At 44.9% G+C, this 26,451-nt stretch overlaps 1 long non-coding RNA gene across 1 annotated transcript in view; it reads left to right on the forward strand.

Moving 5' to 3' along the window:
- Positions 1-1,102: 1,102 nt before the first annotated feature.
- LOC117885174 overlaps positions 1,103-26,451 on the forward strand; it is a 41,590-nt gene continuing 16,241 nt past the window's right edge. The window contains exons 1-2 of the long non-coding RNA XR_004647733.1: positions 1,103-1,427; positions 3,558-3,706. This is a non-coding gene — a long non-coding RNA (uncharacterized LOC117885174). The remainder of the gene's footprint in view (positions 1,428-3,557; positions 3,707-26,451) is intronic.

Consider the following 26,451-nt stretch of genomic DNA (forward strand, 5'->3'; position numbering starts at 1 on the left):
TGTGGTGGGAGCAGGGTCGGGAATATAAGGGCAGCCTGAGCCTGGGAGGGGTGGGAGGGAGCCAGCTGAGGAGAGGACAGATGATGCTCTGGTGCTCCCAGGCAGAGGGACCTGCATGGAGCAGGTGCCTATTGAGATATAAGGCTGGGCGAGGGACTTGCTGGGAGAGAAGCCCCAGCTAGGGGGACCGCAAAGGACTGTGAGCTCAGAGGGTGTGCTAGAAGCAGTGGGAACTCTGATAAAGGACTGGGAAGACTTCTGAGCCTAGAGGGAGGGCTGAGTGGATGCTAAAGCCCAATTATACACTGAACGCCCCAAGTGAGCCTGGAGAAGAGGGGTGGCTGGGTTTGAGTGTTATCTTATGGGAACGAACCACCCCCAGGGGTGCAGCAGTCTTGGGAAAGTGCCAGATGGGCTGTGTAATGAGAGAGAGAAGGTAAACTGAGGCAGTGGCCGGGCCGGAATCCAGATTGTCTAAGGCACCTTTGGAAAAGATGTCAGGGTGGCTGTGCTCCACTTTGGATCCCCGGGCATTGCGCACAAACGTCGACTTGCACCCTTGTAAAGCTTCCCCCCAAATAACCAGTGGCTGAAGAGCTAACATCTGGCCTAAAGTGACTTGCCCTGGGCCATACAGAGTAGAGCCCTGACTGCTAGATCGGAATGTGAACTGCAGGACCATCCATCCCCTCCCAGTCCCATTCTGCTTCTGCTGCACATCCCGCGTATGACTGCACGAGGAGACAGAATTCACATCCCTTTGAGGAAACGCATCTGTTGATGCCAGTAGCATTGCACCTGAAACAGTGGGGAAGTTGCTTGCAAATCTATAGACGCTTTATCTCCTGCTCATCTTTTGTCAGACAAGTTTAGTATAAATGGAGCTTAATATTGCCTGGCTATTCCTGGCTCCCCCACCACGTTCTTTGTTTCTATCGTCTGTATTTTCTCCTTCTTTATAAATGAGGTTTCCCAGCTGTGCGTCCTGATATCTAAGCTAATAGAAAGAGGTGACGTACAGGAAGAAGACAATCTATTCCTACGCAGATGTTGCTCATAACTTTGAATCCTCAGAGCCTCTGAATGTTTGCTAGTCCCTCAAGGCCAGGCTGTTCTTGACGCAGGCTCTGTGGTGCTCACGCCGCCTGAGTGTAATGCGGTTTGGCTTCGGAAATCTTTTCCTCCCTCTCTTTTGTGCTATGCATTGTGCTTCTCAAAGCACTTTCCTGTTGAAACGAGGACAGCAGAAAAAGGAAAGCCATTCCCAACCTCACTGGGACCCATCAGAGCAATGTCTCTCTGGGATGGGGAATACACTCTGCCAAGCAACCGCAAGAGGAAAAAGAGAGGCCTGATTCTCCGGCACTTCCACATGGGTGTAAACCAGGAGCAGTGACACTGAAATCAGTGGCGTTACTATGCCGTAGGTGAGTGGGAAAATCAGATTATTTGTTTACCGGTCTAAGTACAAACACAGGTGGCATTTGCAGACTTCCATATGGATGCTTTCCTTAGTCAGGGTTTAACAGGACTCCTGTAGCACTGGCCTCAACAGCTAAGATGCAGCGTGGACCACAGAGTGATGCAGAAAGGGCTGATTGCTACACAACAGCCAGAAGTTTAGAAAGCACAATATTTTGTATGGATGATTCAGGTTCCAGAAGCCATGTGGCATAGCACTATCTTGTGGGCAGGGATCTACCAGGAGCTGGCTAGAGAGAGACATGTAGACAGATACAGTTTTTGCACACCCTTAGTAAGATGTGGAATCCAGGCTCATCCATTGATGTAACAGGGAAATAAATCTTTCTACTGCAGTCTGAGCCTTCCTGCTTCCTTGGGGATACCACAGCCTGACTGCAGTTTCTGACATGTTAATGGGAGGACGGCAGCTAGGCAGAGTGACCTTACAGATAGGGCACTGGACTGGGACTCGGAAGACCAAGCTTTTATTCCTGGCCCTGGCACTGGCCTGCTGGGTGACCTTGGGCAAGTCACTTTCCCTCTTGGTGCCTCAGTTTCTCCACCTCTAAAATGGGGACAATGACACTAATCTGCTTGGTAAAGTGCTTTGATCTCTGCTGATGAGAGCTCTTTTAGAGCGCGAGATTATTACATAGAGCAATATTGCTTTGGTCTCCAGTTTGTTTTAACCTGTAAGCTCTTCAAGACAGGGACTGGCTACTTTGATTCCTGGTCAGAGCTCATCTATTGCATGGTGCCCTGGCGATACTATTTAGAGAAGAGTTATCCAAAGAATTCAGGGGTGAGTACATTTTGAGTCATCCAATCCCATCAGACTTTGGGAATATTGATCGAGACAGCAGGAACTCCAGGGGAATTCTTCCCACACCAGTGTGGCCATTATTTGTTTGAAATAATGTTATCTATTTATTTAGAGAGATTTAAGCAGCTAAGAAAAGCTACCAATGAAGAAAAACTGTGGCAGCCCTAACAATTCATTCAACTTGGTAGTGACCACTCAGCACTGCAGCATTAAATAATCAGGTGCAGATAGCTAATTAATACAGTCAGACCATAAATCAAAGCAATGGAAAGACATCTCTCTCTCTCTCTCTCTCTCTCTCTCTCTCACACACACACACACACACACACACACACACAGGCACCTATTCTCAGCTACTTCATAGAATCATAGAATATCAGGGTTGGAAGGGACCTCAGGAGGTCATCTAGTCCAATCCCCTGCTCAAAGCAGGACCAATCCCCAACTAAATCATCCCAGCCAGAGCTTCGTCAAGCCTGACCTTAAAAACCTCTAAGGAAGGAGATTCCACCACCTCCCTAGGTAACCCATTCCAGTGCTTCACCACCCTCCTAGTGAAATAGTGTTTCCTAATATCCAGCCTAGACCTCCCCCACTGCAACTTGAGACCATTACTCCTTGTTCTGTCATCTGCCACCACTGAGAACAGCCGAGCTCCAGCCTCTTTGGAACCCCCCTTCAGATAGTTGAAAGCAGCTATCAAATCCCCCCTCATTCTTCCCTTCTGCAGACTAAATAATCCCAGTTCCCTCAGCCTCTCCTCATAAGTCATGTGCTCCAGCCCCCTAATTATTTTTGTTGCCCTTCGCTGGACTCTCTCCAATTTTTCCACATCCTTCTTGTAGTGTGGGGCCCCAAACTGGATGCAATACTCCAGATGAGGCCTCACCAATGCCGAATAGAGGGGAATAATGACGTCCCTCGATCTGCTGGCAATGCCCCTATGTATATACTTCCTCACAACCCACCGAACCTTATCAAATACATGCCTTTTGTAGCATGCCTGGAAAGTGATCAGTAGTTGGCTATTTCACACCAATGTGGGGAGCAAGTTCCAGATCCTCTGGCCCTTGCTGAGAATGCCCTGCTGAGTGACCCCCCCCCTCTTTTATAATGAGGGGAAGCCAGCTCCAGCATCCCATCCCCTGTTGATTGCATCTGCGGCATTATCTCCCGGGGGGGGGGGGGGTCTCTCAGGTAGGCAGGTCCCAGGGCTCTGAATACTTCCCGGTTGTCGCACTTCTAAATGATCGGATTTTCTTCAAATCAGCCCCACCTTAACTCACCTTCAGGATCGTGCAGCTCAGACAAGTCTGATGATCCAGGAAAGCAATGACTCAATTTAACCAAGCCACCAGACAGCGAAGGACTGGAGAGAGATGTCGGATTGTTTTCATGCAACGCTGAGCATTTCCAAAGGTTCGTTTCCATGAGTAATGAAGGGGTGGTTTAGCAAACGTCAGGTCGGAAACAGCTATGTTCCTTGGAGAGACAGGTTCAAATGCCTGCAATGGGGAAAGAGCCTTTTATTTGTCCAGGAAAGATACAGTATCAGACTAGGAGTCTGGTGGCACCTTAAAGACTAACAGATTTATTTGGGCATAAGCTTTCGTGGGTAAAAACCTCACTTCTTTAAGGTGCCACCAGACTCCTTGTTGTTTTTGTAGATACAGACTAACACGGCTACCCCCTGATACTTGACAGTATCAGACTGTTCACAATGTGTGGTTCTGAAAAAGTAACGCGCTGTTTGTACCGCATACAAAGCGAAGGTCCCAGGGCAGTTTTCTTAAGAGGTTTGCCCCAGTGGGCATAATTTCTCCTACTCCCACTATTGTGCAGTGTGGTGGGTACTGTTTGGTGGTTGCTTCCATCACCCCAGAGGTGGCTGACTTTCTGAGGTGCTGTATGTACATAGTTGTAAAGTGCTTTGGGGTCAAAGACACTCTAGAACTGTCAGAGATGAATTAGAAATGGCCCTGAAATACAAAAGTCTGTATGCAACACTAGCAGCCTCGGGTGGGTTGTCAGTAGGAAGGATCAAATCTGGGACGATTAAATCACGCCAGAATGTGGGTGGGATGGTATGATGGGATAGCCTAATTTTGGCAATTAATTGATCTTTGTCTACTAGCGGTAAATATGCCCAATGGCCTGTGATGGGATGTTAGATGGGGTGGGATCTGAGTTACTACAGAGAATTCTTTCCTGGGTGTCTGGCTGGTGAGTCTTGCCCACATGCTCAGGGTTTAGTTGATCGCCATATTTAGCGTTGGGAAGGAATTTTCCTCCAGGGCAGATTGGCAGAAGCCCTGAGGGTTTTTCGCCTTCCTCTGCAGCGTGGGGCAAGGGTCACTGGCTGGAGGATTCTCTGCACCTTGAAGTCTTTAAACCATGATTTGAGGACTTCAACAGCTCAGACATAGGTTAGGGGTTTATTACCGGAGTGGGTGAGTGAGATTCTGTGGCCTGCGTTGTGCAGGAGGTCAGACTAGATGATCATAATGGTCCCTTCTGACCTTAAAGTCTATGAGTCTATGACAGGGGATGGCTCACGGGATGATGGCCCTGTTCTGTTCACTCCCTCTGAAGCACCTGGCATTGGCCACTGTTGGAAGATAGGATATTGGGTTAGATGGACCATCGGTTTGACCCACTATGACCGTCTTACGTTATGTTCTTATGCATGAGCCGCTACTACCTGATCCAACACACCCAACTGTTAGTGGGGGCTGTAGCAGGTCTATCAATCTCTAGCTGGCCTAGCTATTTCTAAAGGGGACAAAATGCCACACGGAGCGGGCCTGACTTACACGTGTTTGAAACCCTGCAGAGCACAGCGACACTCGGAGCTGGGCTTTTGAGTTTTCTGCCTTATAGGGGCAGGAGCCAGCTATGAAATTTGAATCCCGCTCTGCCTTGGGATTCCCTCCCTCAAACATCCAGGGCATTCCACTGAGGAGCTTGTCAGGCCCATCTCCTCTGTTCAATCGGAATGAACTGGAAACGTACCCCAGGGCTCCCTAATGGAAAATCAGGGCTGTCTTAAACAAACAGCTCCACAGTCACATGGTTCTTCCAGGTAAAGGAGTGACACTCTCTGTCACCCATCCCTGGCTAATCCTCTTTGGAAGGCTGCCTGAAATGCCTGGCACCTACGCTACCAAGTATTACTGCGAAGCTTTTTGCTGGGTTTGATTAGGTTTATGAGCTTTTTACAAGTCTCCAAGTTTCCAGGGCAGCATAAATTTGATAGCTTGACAATTCCAAAATGATTCTGTGTCTCACACCAGCACCCAGGCATGAAAAGTCGGTTTCAATTCTTGCCCCTCTTGTAGCCACGGAGCTGTAACACTTGAGCTGGCAAGCTGGGTGAATTCCATTGAAAAACCCTGAGCTCCTTTTAAAAACAACAAAAAAAACCCCACAGCTGTCTTGCATGACAAGAGGGACTGGAGATCTCCAAGGCTGTAGTTTGCTTGGACAAGCATATTTACTCTATGCCCTGTGTAGCGGGGTGAACACCCCGCTCCAGCCCTGACGGGGTGGCAAAAGCCCTGCAGAGGGCTGGGGCTGTGTAAAGGGGCAAAACCCTGGCTGATTGGCGGAAGTAGCTGCAGCTGGGGCCACGCCCCAAACAGAGCAACTAGGCCTTATAAGAAGGCCAGGGCAGCGAGAAGCTCAGGAGTCTCCCTCTGACAGGAGAGAGAGAGACAGGCCTGGCTGCTGGGGAACTTACCCAGGGACCTAGAGTGGGGCAGGGCTGGGGAAAGGTCTTGGGGCCTGGGAAGCCCTAGGCCAGCAACTCCCCAGGCTGCAGGGCCTGGTCCTAGGCCCACATAGGTATTGGGCTTGCAGAGGGGCAGCCTGAGGGTGGGTAAAGGCAGCCAGTCCAATCCCCTTGTTGCCTGTGATGATTGGCTGATAGACTGCAGGGTGCGGGGGCTAGATGGTGACTGGCAGTAGCTATGACTGAGGCGACGTGGGGATAGCGGGTGGGGGTTCCCCTGGGTGGGGAGACCCAGAGAGAGTGGGGTACTGCCAGGGGGGCAGCACCCAAGACAAGGGCACCAGGGTCCAGGAGGGACATGGGGGGCCAACGACAGGCAGGACACCTGGCCTGCAGAGGGCACTGTGACTACTGGTGAGCTAATTCCCGAGATGACCAACAGGAGGTGCCTCTGGGTGAGTCTGTGCCTGATTACACCCTGTGTGTGCTTCTCTGCCTCTGTTTTATTAGTGTTGATTAATTATTTATTTTATGGTACTGCCTGCGGCCTTCGGTGAGGATTGGGGCCCTGTTTTGCTAGGTTTAGCATGCACGCATAATCATCATTGTTTATTTTGGTAGCACCTGGGAGCGCTGGGTGACAGAGCAGGATCCCATTGTGCTAAGCACTGTACAAACAGAAGAAAGAAATAGTCCCTGCACCAAAGAGCTGAGAGTCTAATTCCTAAGAGACAGTCTGTGCCCTCAGGGGTTTATAGTCTGAATAGACAAGACAATGGAAGTATTATTATTCCCCATTGTACCTGAGGCACTGAGAGACTAAGGGTATGTCTGCACAGCAAAGAAAAGCCCATGGATGGCCCATGGTAGCTTACTCAGGCTTGTGGGGCTCAGACTGTGGGGCTGGGTCCGGGTTGGATCCCGGGATCTAGGACCCTGCAGGATGGGAGTCCCAGAGCTTTGGCTGAAGCCTGAGCCTGGAAGTCTACACAACAATTAAACAGTCCCACAGACTGAGCCCCGCGAGCCTTAGTTGGCTGGCACAGGCCAGCTGTGGATGTCTAGTTGCTGTGTAGACGTACCCTAATGGACTTGCTCAGGGTCACCCACGGAGTCTGTGATAGAACTTGGAATTGAACCCAGACTTCTGGAGTTTCGGTCCGGTGCTTTAATCACAAGAGGGTCCCTCCCCTCTCAACACTGGACCAAGTGACCTGATCAAAAGTCCATGGAGCACCAGATTGTATGTGGTTCACCACAGTCCATTAATAAACGGAACATCAGATTGGCTAAAGCATTTGTGATTACGACATTTACTAGGTGCTAAAACAATAACTACACAAACTACTTTACCTCAGAAAGTGTGAGCCCGTGTCTGGAGAGAGACTGCAGCCTATAGAGGATATCCTTTCAGCTTGAATTCTTTCATGTCTTGCCATAGTGCTACTGTCATTGGGTGCAGGTGGAAGAAGATAGTTAGAAAGATGACACCACCAATGGATGGATAGATGATGTGCTGGCATATACATAAACAGATTCATAGATGGTTAATGTTGCATAAATCATAAAGTCATGGAAATGTAAGGCTGGAAGAGACCTCGAGAGGTCATCTAGTTCAGCTCCCTGCACTGAGGCAGGACCAAGTAAACCTAGACCATCCCTGACAGGTGTCTGTCCAACCTGTTCTTAAAAATCTCCAATGACAGGGATTCCACAACCTCCATTGAAGGTAGATGAAGGGATAAATAGATCCAGGACCTAATACAGAGTTTTAAAAAATGATTTACTTGTATTTACTTATTTAAATTTGAGTTCATCATTTAATGGGAAACTCTTCCCCCTTGTGCTGAAAAAATGACTGACAGCGGCTGGTAGTGCAAACAAAACTCTCTCAGAATAGGTTGCCTGAAGCTGGTATCCTTGAAATCAGAAACCTGAATGTTAGCTGAGAAAACAATGAGCCTGGCCAGTCCTGTCATTCCTGAGAAATAGCCAAATACAACCACTAAGGATTCTGAATTTACAGTGTTGTTTGGAAGCTAAGCCTGACTCTTTTTTGATGAACACTGTACATTAAAAAAAATTGATTAAATGGAATAAGTTATAAATATCTTTCTTGCCACACTCAGATCAAAAGACCAGAGCACATAAAGAGTTATTTATTTCCAGTCCATTGTAACGATGACTGAATTGGCAGTGACAACCCTTTGGAATTGATTTGTAGCGGTAAAAGACTAATTACAAATATTTCAAAACAATTTTTCCCTTCCAAATAGACCTTATCCAGCACTAATCACAGGGAAATAAAAATAAAAAAAATCAAAGAAAACCACCCGCCCTGTAATCTATTCATTATTTGTATCCAAGATCTGAGCTGGAGCGCCATTGCATTAGGTGATGTACAAACGCATAGGAGAGATCATCCTTGCTCCCAAAACATACACTCTAATAGTTAAAACAGATGAAAAATAGCAATTATTATTTCCATTATAAAGAGGTGGAAACTAACGCACAGAAAGACTGTGGGACTGGCCCAAGGTCACACAGGAAGTCTGTGGCAAAGCCGGGAATTGAACCCAGACTGCTAATATTTCCTCACGGGCTTCATGGAATTCTCACAGAAGATCCCACCAAGTTCAAAGTCTGGGGGCCTTACCTGCGGAGCGCTCTCGGGGATTGACCCAAGAAGCCCTCCAGGGAAATGACTCCGCAGGACAACTCCATTCTGCTCAGATGGCAGCCACAAGAGCTTCCTCAGCAACTGGTCCACAACTGGAACTCTCTTCCAGAAGGGAGCAAGATGGTCACAAACTGCAGCACCTTCACGATGAAACGTAGTATGCATGCCTGCAGTCTAGCTTGACTTCCAAAGCCCCACCAAAACCCCGTAGAAAACTAAGCTAAGGTCCCCCTATACCAAAAGGGGGAGAAGAGGAGGGAATGATGCTGAGATCTTCTTGTGTCCACTTTAATACACCTGGAAGGCATTGATATAATAGAATGACAGGCATTGTAGAAGAACCTATAGAGGCAGAAATAGTTTAAGAGAATTGACCAGGGTGACATAGGGCCTGACTCTGCAATGGGCTGTCTGCCTCTAGTGAAATCTGGGCCACCTCAGATCCCACAGAAGTCAATGGGAGTGGAGGACACTCAGCACTTCACAGGAAGTACTCAGTACCATGCATCCCTGAGCCTACAGTGAGTCCTTGGTAGAGCTGGGATTAGAACCCAAGAGCCCTGATTCTGTGTCTCCACCTCACACCACTAGGCACCACCCATTCCGTACTTTAAAAACATCTTTGTGGCAAAATTATTATTATTATCATAGTAGGGTCTCAATGTTCCAAACCAGATCAGGATCCTTTAGTACTAGGCATTGTACAAACACATAGTAAGAAACAGACTGTTACTTTAAAATCTTAATAGGCAAGACCAACCAAGGGTATTTGTACAGTGCCTAGCACAATGGGATCCTGGTCTGCGACTGGGGCTCATAGGGACTATGGTAATACAAATAATAAAAGTAACCCTGGTTTGCCCAGGGTCATATCAGAGGTCAGTGGAAGAGGCAGGAATAGAGAACCCAGTTTTCCTGGTTCAGCACCTTATCAGCTGGACCAAACAACCTCCCAAGGTGGTCCTTTTTCTTCTTCATCATCCTCTTTTTAGAGTCTTTTTACTTATCATGGATCCTGGCAAGTGACACTCTTGACTGGAAACATGAGCCTGACTCAGCTGTTGGCAGACGACGTTGGCAGGACTGCATGCCAATGAGTTTTAATAAACAAGGATTTGCATGTGGAAATATAGCCACGTCCAGAATAACCAACTCTCAGTAGTTATCGAGTCTCTTAATCACCCACAGAAACACTTAGACTAGTGGTTTTGTCTGACACTGGTGTTTTTAACTGTTCAGTACCAATATTTTGGCATGGTCTCACTTTCGGGAGAAGCAGCGAGAAAGGCTATAGGACAACGCTTGACTGGAGGGAGCCATTCCACCTTATAATTTCTCAGTTAAAGGGACACTTTAAAAAAACACTTGACTCAAATTAGACACTGTCCCCGCACACTTTGCCAAAATTAAATTAAATACATGGCAGCTGCTTGTATTCCTAGCAGGGAAAAGACTGGTGTTTTCTAGGACAAGGCCTGTAACCATTTTAAAATTGGAGGATACCCTCACATCCCAGGTTGACCTGCACACAAAATGCAGGAACGGTGGAAACACAAACATGTTAAAAAAAGCAGCAATGGATGTGGAGTGCGTAGTCTAGGCACCAGACCAGATGATAGGGCTATAAGAAGTATATGAAAGTGTGACATTGCCCCCTTGTGGCTGGCCTTCAGAATAGATAAGAACCTTCTGGGATACTGCTACCAGCTAGGAGAGATATTGCTCAGGATTTTCAAATAACACGTCTCTCGGACCTACTCCTCCCTGCTTTCCTGAAATGAGTTTTAGACTGAAATTCCTGAGAGAACATTGGGTTCCTTGTGGTTTATATAAACTCTCATTATTTAATCAGCACTGTGAGTGTCTCCCAGCCTGCACTGGGAACCACAGTCCTTAGTACCCCAAAGAGACAGGATGACTCATCCATTTATCACACACAAGGGAAGAATAACTTGCTCTGAGTGGAGTTGAATGACCCTGCAACAAGCTGGGTTTCATCACACACAGATGCCTTAGATGGGATCTTCATGTTCATTGTGTTTAAAGTAGAGCTGGGAGGGAACTGGAATTTCCATTGAACAGCAAATTCCCATGATTTCTAGATTTGTTCCTCTTCTGAACAAAAGCAAAGCATCTAATTTTGAACTTCCCCACCATGTGACATTGTTGGGTCCATCAAGACATTTTTGAAACCGGCAGAGCGTTTTGAGATCTTATCAAAGCTCGTTGTTTTGATTATTTTAAAATGGAATTTTGTTGAAATCCGCATGCGGCTGCTGACTTCTAGACACCACTACCCTTAAAGGAACAGATCACCCTTCACACCCCCAGAGGAGCCTGACAATTATTGCACTCACCTGGGATGTGGGAGACCACACTGTAGTCCCTGTTGTGAACCAGGAAGAACTTGCATCTCCCACATCCTAGGTGAATGCCCTAACCACTGGGCTATTGGCTATTCTTGGATGGGTTGCTTTCTCGCTCTGGTGTTTTCTCACAAAACATTTCGAAAGGTTAGGTGGAACCAAACCAGATTTTGAAACCTCAAACATTTGTGCGGGCCAGAATGCTTGTTGTCCAGCGTGTCCTAGCACAGCGGCTTCTGCTTTTTCCCTGTGTCCGGAGTCACAACCTGAACAGGAAGTAAGTGGGGAGTGGCCGCACAAGGCCACCACAATCTAGCTTGATGGGAGCTGTTGGGCTTCGAGCACAATTTGACTTTTAAATGCCAACGTTGTTAAGTATTTCACTGATGATCATTTTAGTAGAAACATTCCACTAATATGCCTCTCCCTCAATCCCGAATAGCCTCCTATGCCTCCCCAGGTCCTAAAACCCTCAACCATCCCTTACCCTGCTGCCAAGACCTCTAGGCTTGCCCCTGGCAACTTGCCCAATGCATTTCTGCCATGTCAATGCAAGCGTTTGAAGCTTGCTGGAAACTGCAAATGTGGGGGCAACATTAAATAAATATAGGGCAGGACTACCCTGATTGCATTATTCATTTTCGCATTCAATTCATTTAACACCTCCATGAGGTAATTTAATTGAGGTGTCCCAGGATTGCCATCCAGCTACATTGGAGTCCTGTAGAACCTACAGGTCCAGCTTATCACAGAAGATGTGGGGCCTTGGTCAACTGCTTGTCTTCACTACGGGGGTAAGTCAACCTAAGTTACGCTACTCCAGCTCTGTGAATAACATAGCTGGAGTCGACGTAGCTTAGGTCAACTTACCCCAGTGTCTTCACTGTGCAGCATCGATGGGAGACGCTTCCTGGTCGACTTCCCTTACTCTTCTTGGAGAGCTGGAATACCGAGGTTGACCAGAGAGTGTTCTGCCATCGATTTAGCAGGTCTTCACCAGGGCCGGCTCCAGGGTTTTGGCCGCCCCAAGCAGCCAAAAAAAAAAAAAAAAAAAAAAAAAGCCGCGATCGCGATCTGTGGCGGCAATTCAGCGGAAGGTCCTTTGCTCCGAGCCGGAGAGAGGGACCATCTGCCGAATTGCCGCCGAATAGCTGGACGTGCCGCCCCTCTCCGGAGTGACCGCCCAAAGCACCTGCTTGACAAGCTGGTGCCTGGAGCCGGCCCTGATCTTCACTAGACCCACTAAATGGATCCCTGGTGCATTGATTGCAGCACTGTCGATCTCCCCATAGTGAAGATCAGCCGCAGGCCCTACTGCAGGAGAATAGCACCCGTTGATCAAGAGATGGACCTGTTTGCCAATTAACTAAACAAATGGCAAGCCATTTGATTCATTGCAAGTCAGAGGTCTGTAGTGCTGGAACCAAGCAAGCATTATCTTAATGAAATGCAATTCATTATCAATTCCGAATGAATTAACTACAAAGGAGACCAATTTTTAGCATGGGGGAAATGTCCTGATAGAGCAATCTTTTAGCCAATAGATAGTCTCCCGAGAGAAATAGTACAGGTGCCATTGCTTTGCACATTTAAAACTGGGCTAGCCAAAACACTAGCATATGAGCAATAGGGAAGAATCTTGCCTTGGCAGTCAGCTGGGCTAGTTGACTTAATGAGTCTAAATCCCCACACTCTGATTGCCTAGATGCAAAAAAAAAAAAAAAAAAAGTCTGTGCTGGAGAGACCAACAAAAATAAATGATTGCAACATCTATAAGGCATCTGTAATGTAAAATACCCATTGATATCAATATAAATATCAGACAAAAGAATGTTCTACTGTGTCTTGTTATCCTGTCAAGCTAATCTCTGCAAGTAGTCTTTATGTATAACTGTTTTATTCAGATACTTGGCTGTAATCCATCAAACACTTCTCATCCATTAAATATAATTATATGCTTTGTTGGAATAGCCAGATGTTTAGTGCTGAGATGAGCAGATGTCTATGCTTCATACCGGAAGGTTGTAAACCTAGTTACACTAGCAATAAACGACAAGTATTTAAATGGTGGAGGAAGTTGCTCCCCCCCCCCTTTTTTTTTTTTTGGTAAATTGCTAAATAATTCCTTGTCTTTTGGCTCAGTGTAAGAAAGGCATAAACTGTGCTGTGGGGTAGGTTTGATTTAGGAGTTCCCAAGACCCGGCTGACTTTTGTAATGAATGTAATGACGATTTTTCCATTGCGTAAATTTTTAACAGTAAAGACAATTAACCATTGGAACACTTTGCCAGAGATTGTGGTGGATTCTCCATCACTGGCATTTGTGTGTGTGTGTGGGGGGGGGGGGGAGCTATAGTTGAAACTGGAATTGTTTTGGGGAAGTTCTGTATGGCATGTGTGATACAGGCCATCAGATTGGATGACCACAGTGGCACCTTCTGGCCTTGGAACTGCATAGATTTATTTTATCTTCCAATGAATTTGTTTTTAAAGACATGGGAACGGATGTTAGCTAGTATCTTTGACAGAGCTATACCCATTTATATCAGGAGGATCTGGCCCATATACCCAAAACAGTCATGTGAAATGCGACAGATTCAGCTTTTGCAAGTCTTGCCTTCCATTTTGCTTCATGTGGGTTCCCACCCTCCTCCTTGAAGTTTGAGGTCCAGATTCTAGCAATCTCACTGCAAAAGTCAGCTGAGATGACAACATTTTGCTTGATTTGAGATTGAACATGGGGGAGGCCACTGAATTTTGTGGGTTGCACCCCAAATAAAAAAATACTACCTGACCCACATTAATTGTCCACTAGCCAGAACAATTTGGTGGTTATAGCCTGAATCGTGGCCCAATATCTCAAAGTTAAACTTTTTTGAAAACATGACTATTGGCCTTTTAAAATGTCAGAACAAGAGCTGAGTAAATAAATTGCCACAAATAACGTACCTGCTGTATTATGCCCCCAGTCTAGCAAAGCGTATAAGCCATTATGCATACAAATATAAGCACTTATGCATATAAATAGTTTCATTGAAGCCACTCCAGTGGGAGTACTCAAAGGCCTGCAGTAGTGAAACATGAGATTAATCCATAGCTAGTTTGAGGCCTTGGCCTCTTTTTCTGTTTGTGGAATTTCTGCAATTCCTTTCAGTTTGTTCATTATCAAAATTCCTTGATGACTTTCTTTCATTTAACTATATGGATTGAGAGTGACCATTTCTTTGAGTTTTCAAAGTTCATTATTTGAGCTTCATTGATTACTTCTGATTATAGAATATCAGGGTTGAAAGGGACCTCAGGAGGTCACCTCGTCCAACCCCCTGCTCAAAGCAGGACCACTCCCCAGACAGATTTTTGCCCCAGAACCCTAAATGGCCCCCTTAAGGATTGAACTTGCAACCCTGGGTTTAGTAGGCCAACGCTGAAACCACTGAGCTAGCCCTCCTCCACACAGTCATACAGCATTGTTTCTGTTCTCTGATTGGCTGAACATGCAGGTGCCTCTGTTATGAAGAACCACACCTGCAGTTTAAAAACTCAGTTTTCACAAATATTTTCCCAGGCAGCTTTGAAATCCATTTTCCGTGACATTCACGCCCGTGAATCTTGATTGAGTGCTTGGTTATTCACACCAAGAGTCTCACCACAGTCTCAGAGTGTAGCAGAACCAAGATTAGAACCCAAAGAGTCCCAGTGCCCACCTCTACTCACTAGACCACACTCCCGTCTTCCATTGAGTCTGAGGCGTATAATTAGGCTTGGAAGGATTTGAGTGTTATTTGTAAACGTCGGTAAAAGTTGATTTCACCGTATGCACACAAACCGATTAAAAAAATATATATATCCATCGATAATAATCAAAATGTCTAGACAAGCAAAGTGTGAAAAATGAGAGCTTATTAGAGTTTGATTGAAAGATATTTACTTTGTATGTTTTGCATGTGATGTCGACAATTTGTCTTTTAATGGTTATGAGGCTTTAACTTTATCGAACCTCAGGGCAGGTCTACACTACAGCTTAAGTCGCTGTAACTTACGTCGCTTAGGGGTATGAAAAAGCCACCTCCCAAAGTGACATAAGTTACAGAGACCTAAGCGCTGTCCGCACCAGCGCTATATCAGCGGAAGATACTCTCCCGCCGACATCATTTCTGCCTCTCATGGAGGAGGAGTAATTATGCCGATGGGAGAGACCTCTCCCATCAGCATAGTCCGCACCAGATGTGCTACAGTTGCACAGCTGCATCTATGCAGCTGCTCCGATATAGTGCATCTAGCCCTCAGCATCTACTGTCGTTAAATAATTGTCTGACCCGTGCTGTTGTCTGACCCCCCCCCACACACATTATTTCCTGCAGCTTGAAAATTTAAAGAGATACAATTGAAAAAAAAATGCTTAAAAATAAATACCAATATCATCTATTGAAATGATAAACAAATAAAATTCTTCCAGGCCTAAGTATATTAACCTTTTTTCAAGCAGTGTCAGACAGAATATCATTCCATATTACCTGAAATGTTACGAATATTGAATCAACGATTACCCGGGTAGATGGAGAGTAACGGAGACATTATGAGGGATCAGAGTTCACTAATACAAGTTCCCGTTTTAATAAACTAAAGCTTTCACATGCCTTGTTGTTATTGACAAAGGTTTTTCACTTCTCCTGGACTCAACCTTTATAAATTGGCTGACTCCATTTTCCCATTAAAGGGCGTCTGTAATTTCAATATACATAACATCAATATAACAGCAAAAGAGCATGGGGATAAATTATTAATCAGTGACTATCACCACTCAGTATTTGTATTTGGCTTTTAGCAGTACTATCTGAGAGTGTCTTTGGGCACCGGCTATTTTTGATCTATGCTTTTTTTTTGCAGTTTAATTTCTTAGTCCATTGTTTGATATATGGGATTAGTTTATATTGCTCAGTATTAGGTAACAGTTGATCTGAAAGGAAAGGTAGTCTTATGGCTCAGGACTAGCACTCCGGAGAGCTAGATTCAGTTTTTGGCTCTGGTACAGATTTCATATGGGACCTTGGTCACGTCATTTAATCTCTCAGGACCTCTATTCCTCATCTGTACAATAAGGACAATACCACTTCATCTTTCCCACACTCTGTCTGTCTTGTCTAGTCAGATGACAACCTCATGGAGGGAGGAACTACAGTATTGTCAATACCACGTGTTCAAAAATCACAAGTCATATAGATAGTGGCGCGGGGGCTATATTTTTCCTTCTGGTGTTGAAATGTTTCGGAGTCACATTTTCAGGATTTATTCTGCAGCCACTGTGGCTAGAAACGTACATTTAAAAAATGAAAGCTGAGATTCTCAGGTACTGTTCTGGGTTTGAGATTTTTATCATTAATAGTACTAATAATAGAGGTCAGTGAACAGGCTCAAGTGGAATTCATTTAACTGAAGATTATTAGTCAACGATTAATACAGCTCAATACAGAATACAGAAAAGAAGGTTTTATACATTACCCAACCGATCTGAAGACTGGAGAAGTGACAGCCACTTGATTCATTCCTCACTAACTCCCTAAAACTTTCTCCTTATATACTGTTTAGGGCAAAGACATTCCTTTCCCATGAGTGATCTTACCTTGGGTTCCAGCCCACATATCTCAATTTACCTAATCAATAAGCTAAAGACATCTGCAACTCACCAATTATTACAGAAACCATCTGTGACAACACGGGATTCTTAGTGGCCTAAACATCCATCAATGGTTCATTATTTCATCAATCACAGAACACATCTGTGATAACAAACATCCCTTGTCAATCACCAGTGGTCCCTATGAACATCTGGATGCAATTATTAGGGATCAACGGGGTCAGAGCATGAGATTACACACATTCCCTTTTTGATTACATACATTCCATCGTGTGGTCACCAACTAAGGTTCAACCTAAGTGCAGAGAACTTTGCAGTTCGATAGGTACAGAGCACTAGATTTGTAGATACAAAACATTTTCGTTTATGCACAAAAAGGGATTTTGATTTATATATAATCCCTTTGTGTGTGTGTGTGTGTGTGTATATGTATGTGTGTGTGTGTATGTGTATATATATATATATATATATATATACACACACACACACATGTATATAATTGGAGAACTGACTGCTAGAAACTAGGATGGACGACAGCAGATGGCTCGCTCAACAAATTGCCTTATTCTGTTCACTCCCTCTGAAGCATTTGACACTGGCCACTGTCCGAAGTTGAGATACTGGACTAGATGGACCATTGGTCTGACCCAGTATGACCATTCTTATGCTAATATTTAGTAACAGTAATAACCTGGTTCCAGCAGCTGGGCTCTAACAAAAGCACTGTATATTGCAAGACTTGCAATAAAATCATGGGAGTTGGCAATCCTGAGAGTGTCCCTTATTATGTGTCTCTACACAACAGGGGCATGATCTCCATTGAGAACTCTAGGAACCAGCATCATGGTAATAATCTGAAATCCCAATGGTCCATCTTATTCAGTTGGGCCAAATTCATCCCTGGTGCAACTTTATTGACCCCCCTCTGGATGGAACTGTTGGACCCCCCCCATCCCCAGATGGATGAGTTACTACCAAGAAGTTTATTTCTCTGTTTTAATAGGAGTGAGGTGAGTGATCAATTAACAATCCTACTTTCCATGCTTCTGCACAGAAATGATGTTAACTGAGGAAAGCAATCATCACTTCTATTTAAATTTATATTGAATATGTGGAGCTATACCTATCTCATAGAACTGGAAGGGACCCCAAAAGGTCATTGAGTCCAGCCCATTGCCTCCACTAGCAGGACTAAGTACTGATTTTGCCCCAGATCCCTAAGTGGCCCCCCTCAAGGACTGAACTCACAAATGCTGGGTTTAGCAGGCCAATGTGCAAACTGCTGAGCTATCCGTCCCCCCACTGTCTGATGTGGCACCATAATAAATGGCTCCTATGGGGTGCAACTAACAATGCTTTGCACAAATCTTTTCACGTTTATTTGATCATTAATATATTCCACCTATTGTGACAATATGTGGGCATGTTTGCAAATGCTAGAACCATCCGTAACTATTGCCAATGACACAACCCTGACAAAGGCCTTGCATTGCCATTGTCACTCTGTACCCAAGCCACCCACTGACAACAGACACCTGCCCTACAATTGACCCAAATCCACCAAAAGACATAGGAAGAAGATGAAACAAACGTGCCCCCAAAGCAATCAATGCAGCTGTTTCCAGAGGTGAAATTTCACTGCCCCCGGCCCCAAGGAAATAGCCCCAGGACCCCTTCCTATGGATTTCACTGTAACAGGATTCTAGCCATTTGAAAGTGCCTTAGTGGAAAAGGCCACTTCTAAGATGGCTGGATCCCAAGTCATTAGGGTCTTATATATATCAGTACCATAAAACTCACTCAAAAGGAAATCACAAGTAATTGAAGTCTATGGCACATGCGTATTAGGCACCTACATAGACTTAACCTTTTGAAAAGATAGGTATCAACTTTCTGCTCTAGCTGGAGTTTCCAAGAGGTTCTAAGTAGGGTGGGTAATGCCTCTCAGAAATGACAGAGGCAGAGAGAGCTGTGGGAAGGTTGCAATTCCAGTGGTCACCTGGAAATCAAATAGTCTCCATACTGCACATCACTGAGAGAGAAAGGCCCTCTGAAGAGAGAGCAGTCACATCTCCCATTGAGATGTCCTCACTCATAACCCCTCCTTCTTGGCTGAAAGTGAGTCTTCCTTTCAGGTAGCTACCTATCTTGGCCAAAAATTGGTCTCTCTAACAGGGAAGCATGATGCTCAATATCATTGACATACTGATACCACTTTTGTAGGTAATGAACAAGTGATCCATCCCCTGTCACCCATTCCCAACTTCTGGCAAACAGAGGCTAGGGACACAATCCCGGCCCATCCTGGCTAATAGCCATGGATGGACCTATCCTCCATGAATTTATCTAGTTCTTTTTTGAACCCTGTTATAGTCTTGGTCTTCACAACATCCTCTGGCAAAGAGTTCCACAGGCTGACTGTGCGCTGTGTGAAGAAATACTTCCTTTTGTTTGCTTTAAATCTGCTGTCTATTAATTTCATTTGGTGACCCCTAGGTCTTGTGTTATGAGAAGGAGTAAGCCAAAAGCATCTCACAATGATTATTGGCAGCCTCACTTAGATGTTGAATAAGCTGGGTCAGGAGAACCGGACTCCCTGCAAGCTATACTTAAGAGCTCTCAAAGAAGATGAACAATTGCTCAATATGACCCTCTGGATCCTCCCTGAAAGATATGAATGCCCTACGGCTAAATCCACAGCGCTTCATGATCAGCGGCATCACTGAAAGAACTAATAGAATCTGCCTGGGCACCTACTCCTCTCCATCTCCTGAAAGAGATTATCAGTTACAAATGTCAGCCGAGTCTGCATGTTCTATCCCCAGTCTAGAAAACCAGGGAAGCAGAAGGAGCTTCTTTTTTCTGTATCTCTAATAAAAGGTTAAAAGGATTTGTAATGGTGTGTTTGCCATGGTACTAAGCAGGCGCAAGGTTCTGTATTCCCAAGCCTTGTTTAACTATTAATGTTGTACAATGACAGGATCGTGTTAACACTGTTGACTCTCTGAACTTATTTATTCCATCAAATATATACCACAGTTCCAGTGGACACAACAGGAATTTATTGGCATGGGTAAATGTATATATGTAGTTGGGAATCAGTTATCCAAACTGCAATGCAAGTTTTTTAGTGTGTTTTTGTTTTTATTAGATTCATTCAACAATTAATGCCCGCCTGTTGCAATAGGATTAAATATTGCTGTCGCCATGTATTTTTCATTAGGGATCAGACTGACACCATTTTACTCACATATCACACAAGTGTCTGAACAGCCTGTGCAAAGTAGAACAGGGATTTGCATAATGAATGACTATGTCCTTTTCTAATTGCCGGTCACGTACTCCTGTAGCTAGATAATATCTGACAAGCATATGGCACCAGAGGCCAACCAAAAGGTCAAACCTTTTCCACTGATTTCCAAGACACTTTTCATTTCCAGTTGGCCAATCTGAGTCCCGGAGTCTGATTCTGCTTAAAATAACCAGAGGATTTGCTTTAAACAAGCGAGCTCACTTCCAGAAAGGCAGCCGCACAATGGTGACTCTTGCTAATGAGCAGTGCAAACATTAATGACTCTGTTGAGCTATAAGTAATGTTCATTAAGCAGAGATCTGATATGCCATCCAGCCTAAGACTTTTTAGGCGCTGGATGTCTAATTTGTTTGTTCTGCCAGCTATTTGCCATCTGAACTATAAGAGATGAATGTTTTTCCATCTTTTGATTCTGCACCTTATGTGCATCTCCAAGAATCTTGGGCTTCCTGCTTCCTTGGCTGCGTTGAGTCCATATTCTATTGATCTTGGCTTTCAGAGGGCTATGGCTCAAAGGTGGTGGGAAAAGGCAGTAGGTGTTGGTTGATGATAATAGCTCATCATAAAAATCTGCTCCCTGCAGCTGCTCAACTATATAGACCAGCTGGAGGCTTAAGATTCATTTGAGAATACCCCCCTGCCCAAAACTGTAGGACAGATAGAAAACCCTTCCAGCCACTTGAATAGAACATTCACTGGTCTATTTAACAAGGGCTACAATGGAGAATCCACTCTTGTAGCCACTGCATCACAAAGCAAATCACAGAGATTTGAACAGCAATTTCAATATGATGTGTTATTTACTGTGCTCAGCGCTGTATGCAATACAGAGGGGGTATATGGTGCCTTCCTGAAGGAGTTTACAATCTACATTCATCCGAGATGACTCGGAGCCACTAAGGTCAGCTCCAGATCTAGTTCTGAATTATAAAAAATTTTGGATTCTCTGTCACCCAGTGTGGAGATAGTGACCAGCTATAACATTCAGATTCAGATCCGCAGCCCTCGAAGTCTGGGCGAATTTGGATCTACAGGTTTGGCTCAGGCCCATCTCTTACCATTCTGTATGGATATTCATTGAGGAATGCTTGTCAGTACAGCACCATTGTGCTTTTGGGTTTCCCCATGTGTCAATCCAGGAGAGCCCCTGTCATAAATATAAAGGGAAGGGTAACCACCTTTCTGAATACAGTACTATAAAATCCCTCCTGGCCAGAGACACAAAATCCTCTTACCTGTAAAGGGTTAAGAAGCTCAAGTAACCTGGCTGACACCTGACCCAAACAACCAATAAGGGGACAAAATACTTTCAAATCTGTGGGGAGGGAGGGGAAGGCTTTGTTCTGTCTGTTCCGTATGGCTCTTGCCGGAGACAGATCAAGAAAGCAAGCAATCCAACTCCTATAGAAATAGTAAGTACTAGCAAGGGAATGCGTTAGATTATCTTTTGTTTTGTCTTGTGATTTTCTCTGTGCTGAGAGGTAGGTGTATTCTTGTTTGTGTGTGTGTGTGTGTGTGTGTGTGTAACGTTAAGGTTTTGGCTAGAGGAAAATCCTCTGTGTTTTGAATCTGATTGCCCTGTAAAATTATCTTCCATTCTAACTTTATAGAGGTGCTTCTTTTACCATTTTTCTTTCTAATAAAGTTCTGGGCTTTTTAAAATCTGATTGGTTTTTTTAGTGTCCTAAAAAAACCCAAGGTTGGTCTGTGCTCATCTTGTTTATTTTCAAACCTCCCCAGGAAAGGGGGTGTAAGGCTTGAGGGATACTAGGGGGGAGATAGGGCTCCACGTGGCCTCCCTAAATGATTTGTTTAAATCACTTGGTGGTGGCAGCATTTACCTAATCCAAGGTACATGGGAAAATTTGTGCCTTGGGAAAGTTTTAACCTAAGTTGGTAAAAATAAGCTTGGGGGTCTTTCATGTGGGTCCCCACATCTGTACCCTAAAGTTCATAGTGGGGAGGGAATCCTAACAGCCCCCCTATATAATAGACTAAACATAAAAACACATAATGTGATAGCAGCTTCCTAAACAATTACACAAAACAGGGACATAAACTCAGTTTTATTGGAGGTCACTTTTCTCTGAGAGATGGCCAGAATAAATCTGATTCAATCCATAAGAATCCAAACCTGTTTGGCTGAATTTCAAGAAAGGTCTAGTTTGTGGGTTGGCAGTGTCCTTATGTGAAATGGATTGCTATGGAGTGTTTGATATAGATCTAATAATCAGTTTGTTCAGGTAGGAGAGATTAAGGAGTGCCCAGAGTCTTATCTGCAGAACAGGTTATTTTTTTGACCCGGACAAGTGCTATATCTCCCTGATTTTTTTGAGTGGTTGTATCTTTTTCTTTCCTTTAACAGTGAATGTAGAGCATGCATGCTATTGTGAATTAAAGGGGAGTTTTCAAACAAATTTTGAACATCTTTTCCATTTCTTTCCCTATCCGTTTATAAGTAAGGTTGGATCCAGTCAATACTTTCATGGAAAACACAGGCTGCTACAGTAAGCAGTGATGATCCTGCAGTAGCCAACGCTTATCTGTCTGAGTTCTGAAGGGTTGTCCCAGCATGGCATCAGAGGTACCATGCCACCAAAGGTGTCCTCTTACCAATGAGATGTAAAACCAGCCCATGGTAGTGAAATCTAGGAGCCGATTCTGCCCCCTTTACTCACACGGAATTGTACCAGTACTGTACTTTGTAAGTAGTTCCGTTGACTCTAATAGTACCATTCGTGGATTAAGGTACTATTCAGCAGAAGTCAACCTGACTGAATGAGGCTCATGGGGCCAGTGTATGAACTCCTTGGAGGCTGGTGAGCATTTACCCACGCAAGTAATCCTAGGGAAGTCAGTGGGGTTAGACCTGTGAGTAACTGCTCACCAGGGTGAATATGGGGTTCCCTTTCAGGCTCATGGTTTGGAGGATTCCTCTGATATCCCGGAGAGCAAAGAAATTGTCACTGTAAATAGTTTATGCTATGGGCTGTCTTCTCCCACTTGTGCTCACAGCGGGATAGATTGTGATATTAGGTGCAGCCTTAAGCAGGGGGTGGTGTATAAACTGCATCACCCTAGGAGTAGCCCTGTGTGTGTGTGTGTGTGTGTGTGTGTGTGAGGGAGGGAGGGCTGTGACTCAGAGACATTCCTCTGAATCACAATTCACATCCCTCCCCTTGCTCTGGGAGAACAATCAATTTACCAGGTGATCACAGCGGTCCCTTCTGTCCTTAGAATCTATGAGCAGGGGATGCAGAACTTGGATTCCTCCCACTCTCAGCCCCCTCTGCCTTCCACTTCCCCAATCTACTTGCTCTTTGCAGAGAGCATTGGCTGGACAGCCTTTGTTCTCCCCACCCAAACCAGAGTCACTCTCTGAGTCGGGCCCAGTAGGGTAGTAAAGGGGCCTGGAGAGCTCGCTCCAGCAGAATCTGGCTCTATAAGAGAAAGACCACAAGGGTCTCAGCATGGGGTAATGCTCAAAGCATACTACTGACGTTCACACTAATCACTGCAAGCAGCTCTCTTGGCTTGTTGGGTTATAATTTACATACACACCAATAATAAAATGAAGAATTTAGTTGATATTGGTTTCTTCCTTTATTTGCCTGCCAAGATCTGAATTCCAAGCTGTTTGCTGATGGCATCTTTGACATGAGCAGCAGAGCACGGAATACAAGGAGGGTGGGATAATGTGCGGTCAATGCCAGCAGCAGCTTTTGCAGTAGAAACACAGAGAGCTGTCCTTGTGTCTTGGCAGGGAGCTAGCAAGGATGGGCAAACCAGTTCAAATGCAGTAAGAAACTCTCTGAATCTCCATCGCAAACTTGACCCGGGCTTTGAATAAGGCTCGAAAAAGGTCAATTTACTTTTTCTTCCTTGTTGGTTTTCACCGTCACCCCTCAGTGGACTCCCAGATTCAGGAATGGGGGCCAAAGTACCATAGAATCATTGGACTGGAAGGGACCTCGAGAGGTCATCTAGTGCAGTCCCCTTCACTCATGGCAGGGCTAAGTATTATTTAGACCATCTCTGACAGGTGTTTGTCCAACTTGCTCTTAAAAATCTCCAATGATGGAGATTCCACAACCTCCCTAGGCAATTTATTACAGTGCTTAACCACCCTGACAGTTAGGAAGTTTTTCCTAATGTCCAACCTAAACTTCCCTTGCTGCAATTTAAGCCCATTGCTTCTTGTCCTGTCCTCAGAGGTTAAGAAGAACAATTTTTCTCCCTCCTCCTTGTAACAACCTTTTATGTACTTGAAAACTGTTATCATGTCCCCTCTCAGTCTTCTCTTTTCCAGACTAAACAAACCCAATTTTTTCAATTTTCCTTCATAGGTCATGTTTTCTAGACCTTTAATCATGTTTGTTGTTCTTCTCTGAACTTTCTCCAATTTGTCCACATTTTTCCTGAAATGTGGCGCCCAGAACTGGATACAATACTCCAGTTGAGGCCTAATCAGCATGGAGTAGAGCAGAAGAATTACTTCTCTTGTTTTGCTTACAACACTCCTGTTAATACATCCCAGAACGATGTTCACTTTTTTTGCAACAGCGTTACACTGTTGACTCATATTTAGCTTGTGGTCCACTATGCCCCCCAGATCCCTTTCCGCAGTACTCCTTCCTGGGCAGTCATTTCCCATTTTGTATGTGTGCAACTGATTGTTCCTTCCTAAGTGGAGTACTTTGCATTTGTCCTTCTTGAATTTCATCCTATTTCCTTCAGACCATTTCTCCAGTTTGTCCAGATCATTTTGAATTATAATCCTATCCTCCAAAGCACTTGCAACCCCTCCCAGCTTGGTATCATCCACAAACTGTATTTGTCCTCTCTATGCCATTATCTAAACCATGATGCAGTGAGAGAGGCCGTTCTTGTGGTATGTCCTGCTTCCAGTTGAGCCAGACATGGTGAAATTTCACCCCCAGTCAGGGACTAGATCACCATTATGCTGGAGGCTATACACATAACCAAAGGATGATCCCTACCCCAAATCTAAGTCAGGAGCATTCAATCTAAATAGAGATCTGGCAATTTTGCAGCCCCAAGAGGTGCATCAGTTTTGACTAATGTCATAACCATCGGAAATCTGGTTGCTCGACTGCACCTACAAATTTTGCAAAGTCTGAAAATTATAAAGCAAAAGTACCATCTAAGATTAGGATTGGAAGAGACCTCACGAGGTCATCTAGTCCAATCCCCTGCTCAAAGTACGACCAACCCCAACTAAATCATCCCAGCCAGGGCTTTGTCAAGCCGGTCCTTAAAAACCTCTATGGATGGAGATTCCACCACCTCCCTAGGTAACCCATTCCAGTGCTTCACCACCCTCCAAATGAAATAGTTTTTCCTAATATCCAACCTAGACCTCCCCCACTGCAACTTGAGACCATTAATCCTTGTTCTGTCATCTGCCACCATTGAGACCAGCCTAGCTCCATCCTCTTTGGAACCTTCCTTCAGGTAGTTGAAGACTGCTATCAAATCCCCCCTCATCCTTCTCTTCTGCAGACTAAATAATCCCAGTTCCCTCAGCCTCTCCTCATAAGTCATGTCCCCCAACCCCCTAATCATTTTTGTTGCCCTCTGCTGGACTCTCTCCAATTTGTCCACATCCTTCCTGTAGCGGGGGACCCAAAGCTGGATGCAGTACTCCAGATGTGGCCTCACCAGTGCTGAATAGAGGAGAATAATCACATCCCTCGATCTGCTGGAAATCCCCCTGCTAATGCAGCCCAATAGGCCATTAATCTTTTTGGCTACAAGGGCACACTGTGGACTCATATCCTGCTTCTCATCCACTGTAATTCCCAGGTCCTTTTCTGCAGAACTGCCACTTAGCCAGTCGGTCCCCAGCCTGTAGCAGTGAATGGGATTCTTCCCTCCTAAGTGCAGGACTCTGCACTTGTCCTTGTTGAACCTCATCAGGTTTCTTTTGGCCCAATCCTCCAATTTGTCTAGGTCACTCTGGACCCTATCCCTACCCTCCAGCATATCTACCTCTCCCCCCAGTTTAGTATCATCTGCAAACTTGCTGAGGGTGCAATCCATCCCATCAGCCAGATCATTAATGAAGATGTTGAACAAAACCTGCCCCTGGACCAACCCCTGGGATACTCCACTTGATACCAGCTGCCAACTAGACATCGAGCCGTTGATCACTACCTGTTGAGCCCATCGATCTAACCAGCTTTCTATCCACTTTATAGTCCATTCATCCCATCCATACTGCTTTAACTTACTGGCAAGTATACTGTGGAAAACCATATCAAAAGCTTTGTTAAAGTCAAGATATATCACGTCCACTGCTTTCCCCATATCCACAGGGCCAGTTATCTCATCATAGAAAGCAATCAGGTTGGTCAGGCATGACTTGCCCTTGGTAAATCCATGTTGACTGTTCCTGATCACCTTCCTCTCTTCCAAGT

Source organism: Trachemys scripta, chromosome 11, assembly GCF_013100865.1.
Source record: "Trachemys scripta elegans isolate TJP31775 chromosome 11, CAS_Tse_1.0, whole genome shotgun sequence".
NCBI lineage: Eukaryota > Metazoa > Chordata > Testudines > Emydidae > Trachemys > Trachemys scripta.